This window comes from Ictalurus furcatus, chromosome 6 (assembly GCF_023375685.1).
Source record: "Ictalurus furcatus strain D&B chromosome 6, Billie_1.0, whole genome shotgun sequence".
Lineage (NCBI taxonomy): Eukaryota > Metazoa > Chordata > Actinopteri > Siluriformes > Ictaluridae > Ictalurus > Ictalurus furcatus.
In genome coordinates this window covers 13942502-13956336 of record NC_071260.1, presented here as the reverse complement: position 1 = coordinate 13956336, position 13835 = coordinate 13942502, and the positions used below count along the sequence as shown (strand labels likewise).

Below are 13835 nucleotides of genomic sequence, written 5' to 3'. Positions count from 1 at the left end.
AGTATTATTTTATTGGGTGGTTTTGTATGTAAGCATGGTGATGTGTATCTAAAACATACAACAAGGGCATGGACAAAAAAAAGAAGAAGAACCACAATAAACAACAGAGGGTAAAAGGTGGTGGTGTGGTGTTTTTTGGGGAACACTGGCAGAGGAATGAGATGTCAGTGCAGTTAATTTATATACGGCAGTCATGTTTATAACCAGGGTGTTTTATTCTGTGTAGTTTTAAGGTATAGAGTGTTTGTGTCTGCTGGACAGCAGATCATTAGTATTTGTGAGACTTAGTGTTTTTTTTCCTTCCCTCTTTTCTCTCTCCCTTCCCTTCTCTTTCTTCACCTTTTTTCCTTTTCTCTTCCCCTTCCCTCTCTTTTTACTTTTCTCCTAGTGGAACAGATCGAGGGGGCTATATTATTTAAGTGAAATTGCTATTATACATGCGACTGATCGATCGATAGATAGGAAACAGATGATAGCTGCTATTTATATGGGTAGATTGCCGTTAGGTAGATTCGGGTGCATACATAGATAGGCAGATAGATAGGGTTTGCTATTTATATTGGTAGATTACCGTTAGGTAGAGCCACATAGAGAGGTAGGACAACAGGAAATTAGATAGATATATTGATAGATGGGTAGATGGATATTTGGGAAATGGATGAAGGTTGCTATTTATTTGGGAATATTACCATTAGGTAGATCCTGGTAGGTACATAAATTAGATAAATAGGTAGACAGATGAAGCCTTGTTAAAACCTTGTTATTTTGATGAAAATGTTGTTTAATGAATTGAGCGTTTTTTTATACAGATACTAGTACACTTATATTTCCTCTATAAACTAAAGAATCCTCTAAATATAGGTCCGGCCCCTGATTTTATTCACAACCCCTATTTTAGACACAGCTAGCTGGGAACAACCAACTTTTGCCACATGGTTTCAATTGACCACTCTAGTTGGGGCCAGGTAAAGGTCTGTAAGCACTCTTTTTTAACTGCACGCTAATTAGCATTTTTAGACTTGTGCTGGTATTTGTATTAGAAACGCAAATTACAAGGTGATTCCATAATTATTTCCTGTACTTGATCGGGGGGTATGAGAGAATGCCATTGCCATTAATTAAAATAATTTCATTTAATTTGTTTGAGGTATATTTCAAAAAGCCAGAAGGTTCAGCTATTAAACAAAAATTGTTTTGCATCATAGCTGTGAATTGTTTATTTGCTACGAAGTAAAAAAACAGCCGGGTGAGCATTCTCTAAGTGTGGCGATTCCATAATTTTTGCCAGGGGTTGTAGGATTACACGAATCTCACAAAATACAAATACAGTAGTGGCAATGACCGAATATATATATGAAACATGCTAACTGACAAAAAATATCCTAATTACCTCAAGCCAGGCCCAGATTAACACAGTGTGGTGTCTTAGGGTGAACACACTTGAATTGCCCCCCCTCCGCCCACTTTACATGTAAAAAAGTTAAATTTACTATGGCTATAAAGACCATAGATTTACATTAATTTATAGCTAAAGTACAGGCTCACCACACATACTACAGAAAAATGTAAGACTCAACCAAAAACAATGGCACCACACATAGACATGAGCCTTTGGCATCCTAGCCATTACTGATGCTCAAATCTGAATGCAACTCACATGCCAATGCAACATGTTATGCTAAATAGCATTATTTCCATCATAAATGGCCTGTTTTAGGGCTACATGCAAAACCATTAAAGAGTATGTCTTAAAAAACATTGCACACATGTACCACATAAGCTAATCCCAGGAAAGACTATTGCAAGCAACATATCAACAGCTGAATTCAGCACCACAGAGACGTACAGCAGCGAAACTTACACTGCAGAAGCACCACTAACTGAGCAACTAGTTAAAAGACAAATGCCACAAAGAATAAATCGACAACAGCATGTCTCTCTCTCACATATGTATTAACTGTTAATTTTGTATCTGTTTGCAAATAATATATTACATACAAGTATGGCAAATATTTTAAAGGTCTAGTTGTTATCGAAATCATTTGGTGACCCCCATTGGCTGGTGCCCCAGGGCACTTGCCCAATCCCATATACTGTTAATCCGGCCTTGCCTCAAGCTTCCTTTGAAAAATGTTTGTTTGCGATATGTGGGTACATTATCTGCATGATCACACTGAATGCTGACGTAGGCAGATCATCATACTGCCTAACCCTATTGTTACAGGATCTTCATAATAGAACCTTACATGGAGAACACGTCATCATAGTCAGTTATAGAATTCAGCTTCAGATTTGAATTGGATCATCTCATACAGTGTGACAAGTAATAAACTTGACTAAGACCAGTGTCATAGCACTGTCTTAACCTGGCTTTAGTCACTGAACATAAACTTCTTAATGAATAAGTTAATTACAGCCCACGCCCAGAACATTGATAAGGCATTCATACACTCTGCCTCGCAGAAGCTTGGCTATTGGCTCTCGGTGTGGTACAAAATATACACAAACATAATTTTCACAGACAATGATGAGAACTGTCTCCACTCTGGGTATCTACAGAAATGCAGCACTTCCAATTAACAATAAAACTGTTAACTGACATGTGACACACTGCTATCAAAATAAACAAAAAGCCTAATTGAGGTTTCTGTATTTAAAAAGTGTCAAATTCAGCTTACAATTCAAATATGTGGCTAGCTTTGCATGCCAGGAACAAACTTCATGGAAGTTCCCTCATTTTTATCAGCAGCCTCACCCAACAATTCATTGACTGTGTGATGAGTAAATACTCAAGCAGAAACCCTGACTCATGGGGAGTGAGCTGTGAATACCTGGATTACATCCTCTACATGGCCAATGCAAGTTAACCATTTCATTTTTACTGTATTTAATGTGTTCAGGTATTGAGCAAAAATATATTCGACAGGATGTTACTCCATAATTATTGTTTGTTTTTTAATTTGTTTGCATCTATTGTTTTTTTAAGTGACGTGCATACTGTGTTATTACTATAAATGTTTTCCATCATCTAGCTTGAAAATGGATAAATGGCTAGCCAGGTACAAATAAATTGGGAAACCTGCTTCAAACGGTAACTGCACACATACAGACACACGCAGTTTTATAGATCAGGCAAAAACCAACACAAACAACCAAAATCAGCATCTGTTGAACAAACCAGCCTAGACACAATCAACTACACCACCGTCATGGTCACCATACACCAAATGAGGGCTTATTATAGCAGCCACCTGGCTGGAACACACACAGTGGAGTGATGGCTGTAAGCTCTGCTGCCCAGCACTGCAGCACTCAGAGCCAGGCCTATAATTACACACATAGACATGCTGCGTTTATATCCCTTCAAGCCCAGATCGGGCACTGTGTCCTAGCCTAGATTGAGCTATCTCACCTTACTAATCCCAGCTCACTCCCCCACTCTTGAGCAAGGAGCCAAGTGTAAAAAGAAATAGTGTGTGTGTATGTCAGAGACACATTTTATTGACTGTAATTGCATGTAATATTTAAAAAAATTATGTTATTGGTTTTATCATCATCATCTTTTAATTAACTGGTTTAATTTATTTTAATAACTTCATTGTCAACCCTATGTAATAAAGTACCTGAGGTTTCATGTGGTTACTTCCTTGTTCCTGTGTTTTGACTTCGTTCCTGTTTTTTCCTGTCATGGTTTTAACTAAAAAGTGTATACTAGGTGTTGTAATGAGCCTTGAAAAAATTGGATTTCTATCGCCTTAGTTACCATAAAAACAGTGAATAGACTAGACCACTAAGAATGTGTGAGATTTGCTATCATGTGAACTGCATGTAAGTACTTGCAACCAAGCAAGAAATCTGCAGATTTGTGTACATCATGTTGATGGTTATGAATTTTTATTCCCCTTTAGGGTAATCAAGTGTTTGTACAGTACAGAGGGTAGTACAGTCCATGTTTACAATTACAGTCCATGTCCTGTGTATTTATTGTTTTACACTCGCCTCACACTGTTGTGTATTTGCACTTTATGTAGTCTTGCGTACTGTTCCGTGTTGTACCGTGGTCCTGAAGAAAAGCCATTTCGTTACAACGTATACAAGAGGATGTATAATAGAGGAATGACAATAAAATAAAATAAAAAAAACACTTGGCTTGACGTACAAAGACACACTATATATCCCCCCCCCCCAAGTCATTCTTCCATGACAACCTTTTTTTTATTCATACTGACAAAAGGTCATTTATCAGATTTCACCACAGTCCCATGCTCTTCTCTTGCATCAAAGGTATCTACAGCAGAATATTTGCAGATAAAGTGAGCTTGGTCTCTTTAGACTAGTTCTTTACTGTGAGCCATGCAGCAGACTTTCATCAAACAGAATACAACATGATAGGCTCTGGTAAACCTTTTAAATCCCTGGCTGAGTCCAGTCAGCAAGGTTTGTTTTATACTACTGTTGTGTTTTTCTGGGACAGGCTTTAGAACCACCATGATCCTAACCAGTACCAGTAAAGTAGTTACTGAATATGAATGAATGATAAATAAATATCTTGATAAACTTAAAGAATTTAAGAGCAGAGCTGCCATTAAAACATAAACCACATAAACAGTCAGCACTAAGGTAGAGGAAATCAGATACAGACAAGTTATGACAGAGCTTCCTGCTGGATGATGCATGAAATATTTTCAGAAAATTAAAGATGTTCGGTGAAAACTGTAGTGTGACTTGGCATTACACCCAGGGCAAATGCTTACAAGTTTCTAGTAAGACTCCATTAAACTTCCTTTGTGTGCCTCTAATTGAAGTGCATTCAGTCTGTGTAAGGCAGAGAACCGTGGCTTTCGGCAGGCACGGATAAGTTTACCCTGGTGGTACCAAGCTCATAGCGGCTGCTCTGTAGTCTCCATCTCAAGTTTCTCTGTGCCTCAGCCAGTCTGCCCAGTGCTGCATGCCAAACACTATCCTAATACCACACAGTCCATTAGACAAAAAAAAAGTGAAGGGAAAAAAAAAAAAGAGAGAGAGAAAGAAATGAGAAGGCAGCAGCATACAAAGACTGTCTGAGGTGTCAGTCTTTGAGTTGCAATGACAGAAGAGACTGCAGTTCTACACACACCCAACAAACACAGGGACGCTATGAATGGCCTTCAGCAAATGTTGTCTCATTACTGGCTTCTATAGCAGCATGGCATTTCATATTAAGTAGATTTTATAAACAATTACAGTATTTTGTATCAAACTGAAATCCTTAATAACCTTTTCATTAATTGCCGCTTCTCTGCACACACCTCCTCTTTGTCATGAAAATCATAGAGACTACTGAGGGTTGGTGAAACCCATAACAGCAGCTTGGTAAATTACATAAACAAAGAGATAATGGAGAAATAAGTTGGAGTGTCTCTGTGTCCCTCAAATACGAACAACAAACGAAAATGAAGACAGACGGCCGGTGAAGAAAAAAGGCTTTTATAAAAATTTCTAGAACAGGTGATCTGTTATTCTCTTATTTGTGTCATTGTTTTATTGATCACTATGCAAAATACTATTTATACACACACACACAATATTTATATCCATAAATATGCACATTGGAATTTTATATGTTCATAATCAAATCTCAGAATAGAGAGAAATGTGAGCTCAGTGACTTTGAACATGGCATGGTTATTAGTTCCAGACAGACTGGTCTGAATATTTCAGAAACTTCTAATCTCCTTAGATTTTCATATCTCACAACATGCGAAAGAACTTAATTGGGCAAAATACTGTAACTGGCACAGTTATTGAGTTTCAAATATAGAAAAATAACTTCTGAGCAAGAGCTTGTGTTTGTCGCCATCAGTCAGTTATCCATAACATGATTGACTGATCAATCTAAAACTAGCTAGATTTGGGAAATTGTATACGATTTAAATTGAATTCACTTGTAAAAAAAAAAAAAAAAGAAAGAAAATAAGTAAATATACAAAAGAATACATCAGTAAGTTCAAGGCGAGTGACTATATAAATTTTAGTCAAGCAATAATCTTTTAAACAAATGAATCATCGTTGTCTAGAGGGAACCGCACTAGAATGATTTGTGCTTTTCACACCCCTTCTATCATGCACAATGGCACTCATCAATGCTACATGTCCATGACCACTCTCAGATCTGAGGGTGACGGGTATCTTACACTTTATGGGCAAAAGTATGTGGGCACCTGACCATCACACCCACATGTGTCTATTCCAAAACCATGGGCATTAAAATGGAGTTGATCCCCTAATCACTGTTATAACAGCTCCCGCTCTTCTGGGAAGGCTTTGGGAATGTGTCTATGGGGATTTATGTCCATTCAGCTACAAGAGCATTAGTGAATTCAGGCACTGATGTCAGGCGAGTAAGCCTGGTGCACAGTCTGCATTCCAATTCATCCCAAAGGTGTTCAGTGGGGTTGAGGTAAGGACTTTGGCAAACTATGTCTTCATGCACCTCACTTTGTCCGTGGGGCAATGTCACGTTGAAACAGGTTTGAGCGCTTTTGTACCAGTGAAGGGAAATCTTAATGCTACAGCATACAAAGACATTATATACACAATTGAGTGCTTCCAACTTTTTGGCAACAGCTTGGGGAAGGCCCGCATATGGGTGTGATGGTCAGGTGTCCACATACTTTTGGCCACAGTGTATGAAATCAGTATCATGATGACTCCCTCTTCAATCATGCTGATTGTAACTGCCACACCTTGTAATCACTATAAAAAAACACCACATTTGTCACATGCTTTGTCACATTTTTGTGCCATGTACTCTTAAACAGAGCCCAAGATCAAATATCGCACTCTGTTCACTGTTAAGTATTCCAAATACTACACCATCTGCCATTGTATGATCATCTTTGGGCTATAATGCCATTCTGAATCTCATTCCAGGCTTCTAATATATGTTATTTTAAAGAACATTACAAGTGGAAGACATTAGCCAGTAAACAGGCAGTTGTAGGAGCCTATTTGCAAAGCTCAGCTGCTTGTTAAGCTTGACTATTTCACAATACATGAATGCCCTTTAAATGTTTACATTTGTAAACCCCATTTTTGTTACACGTTTATTGCTTAAATGAATATTCCTTATTTATTGCATTAAAATAGATACCAAAGGAAAATTGGGTACTGGCCCTTTAAGAACAGGGGACAGTTGAGAGGACACTCATACACATAAGAGGAGTGGAGTCACACAGTTTCTTTACTGCATCCGTGTTAAGATTTATATTGATACTGTCTTTGTTTGTTTTGATTTATGAAGGAGAGGAAATTAAAGAAGAGATTACATGCACACAAAAGGCAGTTATAGAAACGTACTGATCGGTAACAGCATCCAAGCTGGTATGGGCATGAAATGGAGGACTGTTTCACCATATTACTGTTTACATGATAGTCAAAATCTGGGGCTTCTAATTCTTTTCTTTTAATATGCAACATCCATACGTATCTTTTTTCAGAAGATCCCAAACTGACATCTTTTTCAAAATTTAAAAAAGACCAACACTCATAAAAACAATACTAAAACTACAGTTGATATAAAAAGTCTACACACCCCTGTTAAAATGGCAGGTTTTTGTGATGTAAAAAAACAAAACCAAGATAAATCATGCCATAACATTTCCCACCCTCAATGTGGGACAATCAGAAACCTTTTTGTGAAAAATATGAAAAGTAAAAAAGTTACAATAACCAGGTTGCATAAGTGTTCACAGTCTGTTATAACTGGGGATGTGGCTGTGTTGAACCAATCACATTCAATGTCATTTTCAAAAGTAATTACCATACTGCTGTCATTAAAGTATTCTGATTAACGCCAAGATCAGCTGTTTCTGTAGGAGTTTCTTCACATCTTCTTGGTTTCATCAAAATGCTGAAGCCATGGTCTGCAAAGAGCTTACAAATCGCGCATGGTATCTCACTTGTTGAAAGGTATCGATCAGGAGAGGGTTATAAAAGAATTTCGAAAACATTAGATGTACCATGGAACACTGAAGGCCATCATCAACACATAGAGAAAATGGAGCACCACAGTGATGTGACCAATACTTATATATATATATATATATATATATATATATATATATATATATATATATATATATAAAAAGGACAAGACACAATCTTACCAGGGAGGCTGCCAAGAGACCTACAGCAACATTAATGGAGTTGCAGGAATATCTGACAAGTACTGATTACTCTCTGCATGTGACAATATCTCATTCTTCAGATGTTTAGGTTATGGGGTAGGATGGCTAGGTGGAAGCCCTTTCTCACAAAAAAAAATATATATCCAAGCTCAACTAAATCACCCCAACCCATGTGGCATACCTTATGGTCTGATGAGATCAATTCCAAAAGGTATAATAATTCCATAATTCCAAAAGGTATGGTGCAAAAAAAAAAAAAAAAAAAAAAAAAAAGCCCCACCAAAAGATCACCATCCCCATGGTGAAGCATTTTGTTAGCAGCATCATCACTCTAAAAAAATAATTTAGTGGCTTTGTAAATATCACAAGAATAAAAAGCTATACTACCTTAATAAAATCTCTGAATATCAATTAAGTGATTCTTTGAGTTGGACATAACAAAATAAATGCCTAAAAATCGTACAGATAATTTTGTCTAAAATTTACATATATTATTTAAGTTTATTTCACAAAAAGAAATTAGCATTTGACTAACAAATTATATTTTTAAGTTTTTTTGTAAATTTCCATCAAAATATTTGAGAATGGAGTAATTATACTGATCAGTTTCAAGAACTACAATTATTACTCATTCCATATCAATATTCTTCATCTTTAACAACAACAACTTAAGAAATTGAGCAAGTGGACACAATTAACAATCACGCACAAAGAGATGGAAATCTGCTTTTCTCTCTCTCCCCAACATGTGGCAACAAGCAAGGAAACACCACGGTGAGGACCACCTGGAAGACTCCTTGCAAATCCTGCTAAGTAGTCAGTCAGCAAAAATTAATGAAATATTGAACGTGTCTTCGTGTGTAATTTTCTGAATACTGCCACAGCCATGCTGTCATATCCCAGATAGCAAAGAGACGTCCGGCCAACTGCCACGTTTTGTTCATCACAATAATACAGCTAGTGGTTCCCACGTTTAATGTTAAATATCATTTTAGAGCGGTAATGCTTTATATTTTGAAGCTTTTATAATGTTTCTATTTCATAATGTTGTAATTTATCACTGTGAGCTAAAGCAGCAGGTAAGTCTGAGGTAAATCTTGGACTCATTTTAACAATTTAAATTGGCAACTTCAACACCACAGACGTAACATTGATGACTTTATAGCTTTATTATTTTCTAAACTTTAAGACAGTAAGGTCATTTCAAGCAGAAATAAGCCACAAAACTGTTAATGCCTTTATCAAAAGCTCAATGACGCTCGCTCAAGGCTGCGATGGTGTATGGGCAGGGGTGTAGAAACCTTTATAGCTTGGAGGAGGCATGTCCCGCTCACATTTAGAGAAATAATAATTACATTTTAATAAAGTTTATTTAGATTAATCGCAATGTAGCCATTCGCGAAAAACGAAGGCTTTAAGACCAAGCAGAAGCCTCCGGAACTAACGAACGGAACTAATGCGCAAGCAGAACTCCCATTGGCTAGCGCTCACCGTCTACATTTTGATGTCAGCAAATCAGTTCAGATGAACGCATACAACGTTCACATTGGGTTCCACTCCTGCCAGCCAAGAACAGGCTATCATGGGCAGAGACTCACCGAACCTGGACAGCTGAAGATTTGAAAAATTTGTTGGCGAGTCTGTGCCCATGATCGCCTCAGATTCTTGTCCTTGGATGACAGGAGCCGATGTGGTTTTCTGGTGTTGTAGTTATTTGAATTACTATAGACTTCTCTGATCTCTCTCATCAACAAGGTGTTTCAGCCTGCAGACCCTCCGCTCACAGGATGTTTTTCACACAATTCTGTGCAAATTCTAGAGACTGTTGTGTGTGCAAATCCCAGGAGATCAGAAGTTTCTGAAGTACTCAAACCAGCCCATCTAGTAGCAACGGCTATGCCACGGTTAACATCATAGAGATCACATTTTGTCCCCATTCTGATGTTTGATCTGAATATTAACTTAAACTCCTTGATCTGTATCTGCATGATTGGCTGATTAGAGAACTGCATGAACGTGCAGGTGTACAGATGTTCCTAATAAAGTGGGCAGTGAGTGTAGATGAAAATATTTTACATTGTAGTAACTTGTAATGTGTTTTTAATCTCAAACAGAGCCGCATCACAGCACATTACTGAATGGTAAAGGCTTTCACATGTATAACACTGATTAAAGTTTTCCATCTTTGTATGCTTTTGTATCTACTCAGGTGGCATTTACAAATGCATGCATGAAACATACATGGTACAGAATAACACCCTCAAAACAGGTGTCAGTGAAAATGAAACATATGTTTCCTGCGCATTAACTGATGCATATGAATTTGTCTACTCTTGGAACAAAAATGACATGTAAATTAAAACGTCAAGGTCAGTGAACATCTCATAACATGCCATGTTAAAGGAATATTCAGAACCTTTGTTGGAGTTTATAGGCATCACAAGAGTCACAGTGATGGGAATACTCCAGTGACAAGATGAGATACTTTGTAATGGGTATGACTTTTTTGAATTGTATTATTTTTATTGCAAGTTTTCAGAGCCCCAGCTGAAGACATCAAGGACTTACAGATGTTGGCCTTAACCCGTCAGCCTACACAGAAGTCTATTCCAGTCCTACCTACACCACACCAGACTTCTCTCTGGCATGTCTGGATGAATGATTAGCACCAAGTTCTCTTCACAATTAGATGTATGGAAACATAAAAAGGGACATAAACAACTGAATATTGTAAGAGCAAAGAACTCACATTTCTTTAGTAATAAATGTTAACTGCAAAGGAAAACTACATGTGCATCTCAAAAAATTTGAATATCATGGAAAAGTTCATTTTTCCCCTGTAATTTAATTCAAAAAGTGGAAATTTCATATATTCGACCTTCATTACACATAATGTGAAATATTTCAAGCAATTTTTTGTTTTAATCTTGATGATTATGGCTAACAGCTCATGGAAATCAAAAATCCAGTACCTCAAAATATTGATGAAGGAGTATTATTGGCTGTCCAATTATTGGAGCTAGTATAGGCCACTCTGAATGAAGCCTGAAAATTCTCCTCCGCTCCCACCACAAACCCACTTCTGGAAATAATTAGAGCAGCGTACAAAACAGCACAACAGGACAAATAGCCCAGTATTTCTCTCATAATGACTGCTGTTACTCCCTCCATTGCAAATTCTCTCAGGAGAAAACTAAACATCAAAAGCAAACTTGTTGATAACTTACTTTGACTATGAAAACTTCAACAGTTTCTGCAACTTGTACACGTGTATGGACGTGTCTACACTACACGCCAAGCTGTAAGCTCCTGTCAGCATAAAACCAACTGCAGTAATCCAAGAGTAGTCATATGTTTAGTGAGAAAGGATTTATTTATTTATTTACCCACTCTCTACAACTATTTGCCCCATTGGAGTAATCGAGTGTGCATGCCTTATCATTTTTTTTTTTTTTTTTAAACACACATTAGTTGACATTAATGGAACATTTCACAGAGAAAAAATTAGTTTTCAATGACAAAGTTAATTATGACTGACTGAAGTATTTAGTGGGCTAATTTTAGTCAGGCCAAACCGGCACAGCACAGAATGTCCATGAACTTTCCCCACAGTCTCATACAGTACTCAGTGGGAAATAAATGTTATTTTCATTAAATTAACGGTCATCAGAATAAGTGAGTACCTGAGAAAGATGGCTATCAATGTGCTACACCGCACAATTATTATGTTGGAAACCCTACTGAAAAATCTTGACTAGTACACCCTCTTTGCCAGTTGGTACATGCTGTTAGAACAGAAACAGCTTCTGAATTATCGCTGATAATACATCCTAGACAAATCATTTTTAAAGAAAATAACAACAATAAGGCAATAGCAAACATTTATTGATCAGTTTAGATGACAAGCTTGGCTAACGTTCTAGCAGATGGTCAGACCAAGCTGAATTTTCCATGTTAAAACCAGTAAATGGTCATGAGCAAGAGACCAGTTTCAGTTTCACATCATGAGCATGTAAGATTATGGCCTCCAATCTAATGTTGTTTGTTTAATAACACAAGCTGCTTTGATCCATCACATCCTGTTTCTATAAAATGCAAAAAACAAACAAAAAAAAACCCCACAAACATTTATTGTTTAAAGACTATCCAATATGACTTTCAAAGCAGCTCCATGGTGTGCATTTTGGACAGAAATTCAAATCCAGACTCAATATAATTTAAATGTCCTAATTGACGCTTGCTTGCAACAACGCCCACTTTCAGTCTACAGGGAACTGTGCATGCTGTATGGTCATATACCAAAAGCAGTAAAATACAGTAGTGTAAAAAACAAAACACAACAACAACAACAACAAAAACAACAACAACGCTACACAATGCTAGACGTCTTTATGGTAAAGTTACAGTGATTATCACAAAACAACTCGGAACATGCAGTACCATCAGTCAAGCGTTTACAAACATGCATGAATGAATGAAACACAGACTGCAACTCATCCTGCTTTGTTTGTTTTGGCTCCGAATTAAAGCCTCGATGCTCTACCTGGTTTAGACAATGCCCGTAATACAGCCGCAATCCAGTTAGTTGGTTATTAGAGGACGTGGATTCGTGGCTGCACGTTTCCTAATATCTACCCAATGTCCCTTAATGGATAACAGACCAGACTCTAAGCACGTTGCTTTGCCACTGTGCACGCGCGACGGATCTGGTATCTGTGGATTTGCGTCCATTTCCCCCCGCAATTCGTTTGTAATTTGCGAGCACAAAGCGGTTATCGGCCGGCCTTGAACGACTCAGTACCAACGCCATGGACGCGCCTCTTACCTGAAATCAGCCCGCGTTCATTGTCCTTTAAATGTATTTGCAGCTCTCCTCCACCTTCACGCTCTGTTACTGCGTGCGCGTGCTGGTACAGTGAGTGAGAAGCATGCTGAGACGGGCATGTGTGTTTTCCAGCCTTTATCGCACTGTTATCCAGCTGTGGGGGAGGACACGCTGCAGGCGCTCCCAGTTCGGCCGGAAGAGGGCATAGTTCTGCGCCGCACATAAAGGGTTGCCAGACTCAAATTTTTCTCACTAGGTTATTGAGGACAAATCGATTCAATCCTTCCTTCATCATCAATATCCGCTTTATCAGCGGTGGAGTTCTGGTACTCCAGAGTTCTGGAGAACCCAGAGGAACCACACAGAAATTCTACACAGACATTAACCCACTTTGCTGCCCTATAGGGAGAAATTGGGGGGGGGGGGGGAGGGGGACTGATAGACTGGGAGACTGTTTCTAAGTCATAGATGACGAATAAACCATGACAGGGAGATCCGTTTGAGTAAAATAATCAATGACAGAGAGGTGTGATGCAATTACCACCCTGAAGTTGTGTATATTATTGTAACGGCATGTCCCGAAGTCTTCTATTCCACGTATACTACATCAAGTTGTCAACAATGACCATATATATATATATATATATATATATATATATATATATATATATATATATATATATATATATATATATATATATATCCAACATCTATCAAAATATATTTTTTGATCCAACATATATATCCAACATCTATCACCAATGTGAAAAAGCTAGTTGCCCACTTAAACTTAAATTCTGGATGTGCCACCTTTAGCAGTAATAACTGCAACCAAACACCAA

The 13835-nt window shown here is 37.7% G+C and overlaps 1 protein-coding gene across 1 annotated transcript in view; it reads right to left on the bottom strand.

The window, feature by feature from the left end:
• The window catches only part of st6gal2a (ST6 beta-galactosamide alpha-2,6-sialyltranferase 2a), a 50645-nt gene extending 37444 nt beyond the window's left edge, over positions 1-13201 (bottom strand). Inside the window, exon 1 of the mRNA XM_053626597.1 lies at positions 12994-13201. The gene's annotated coding sequence lies outside the window, so the exon portion shown is untranslated. The remainder of the gene's footprint in view (positions 1-12993) is intronic.
• Between the last annotated feature and the right edge of the window lie 634 nt (positions 13202-13835).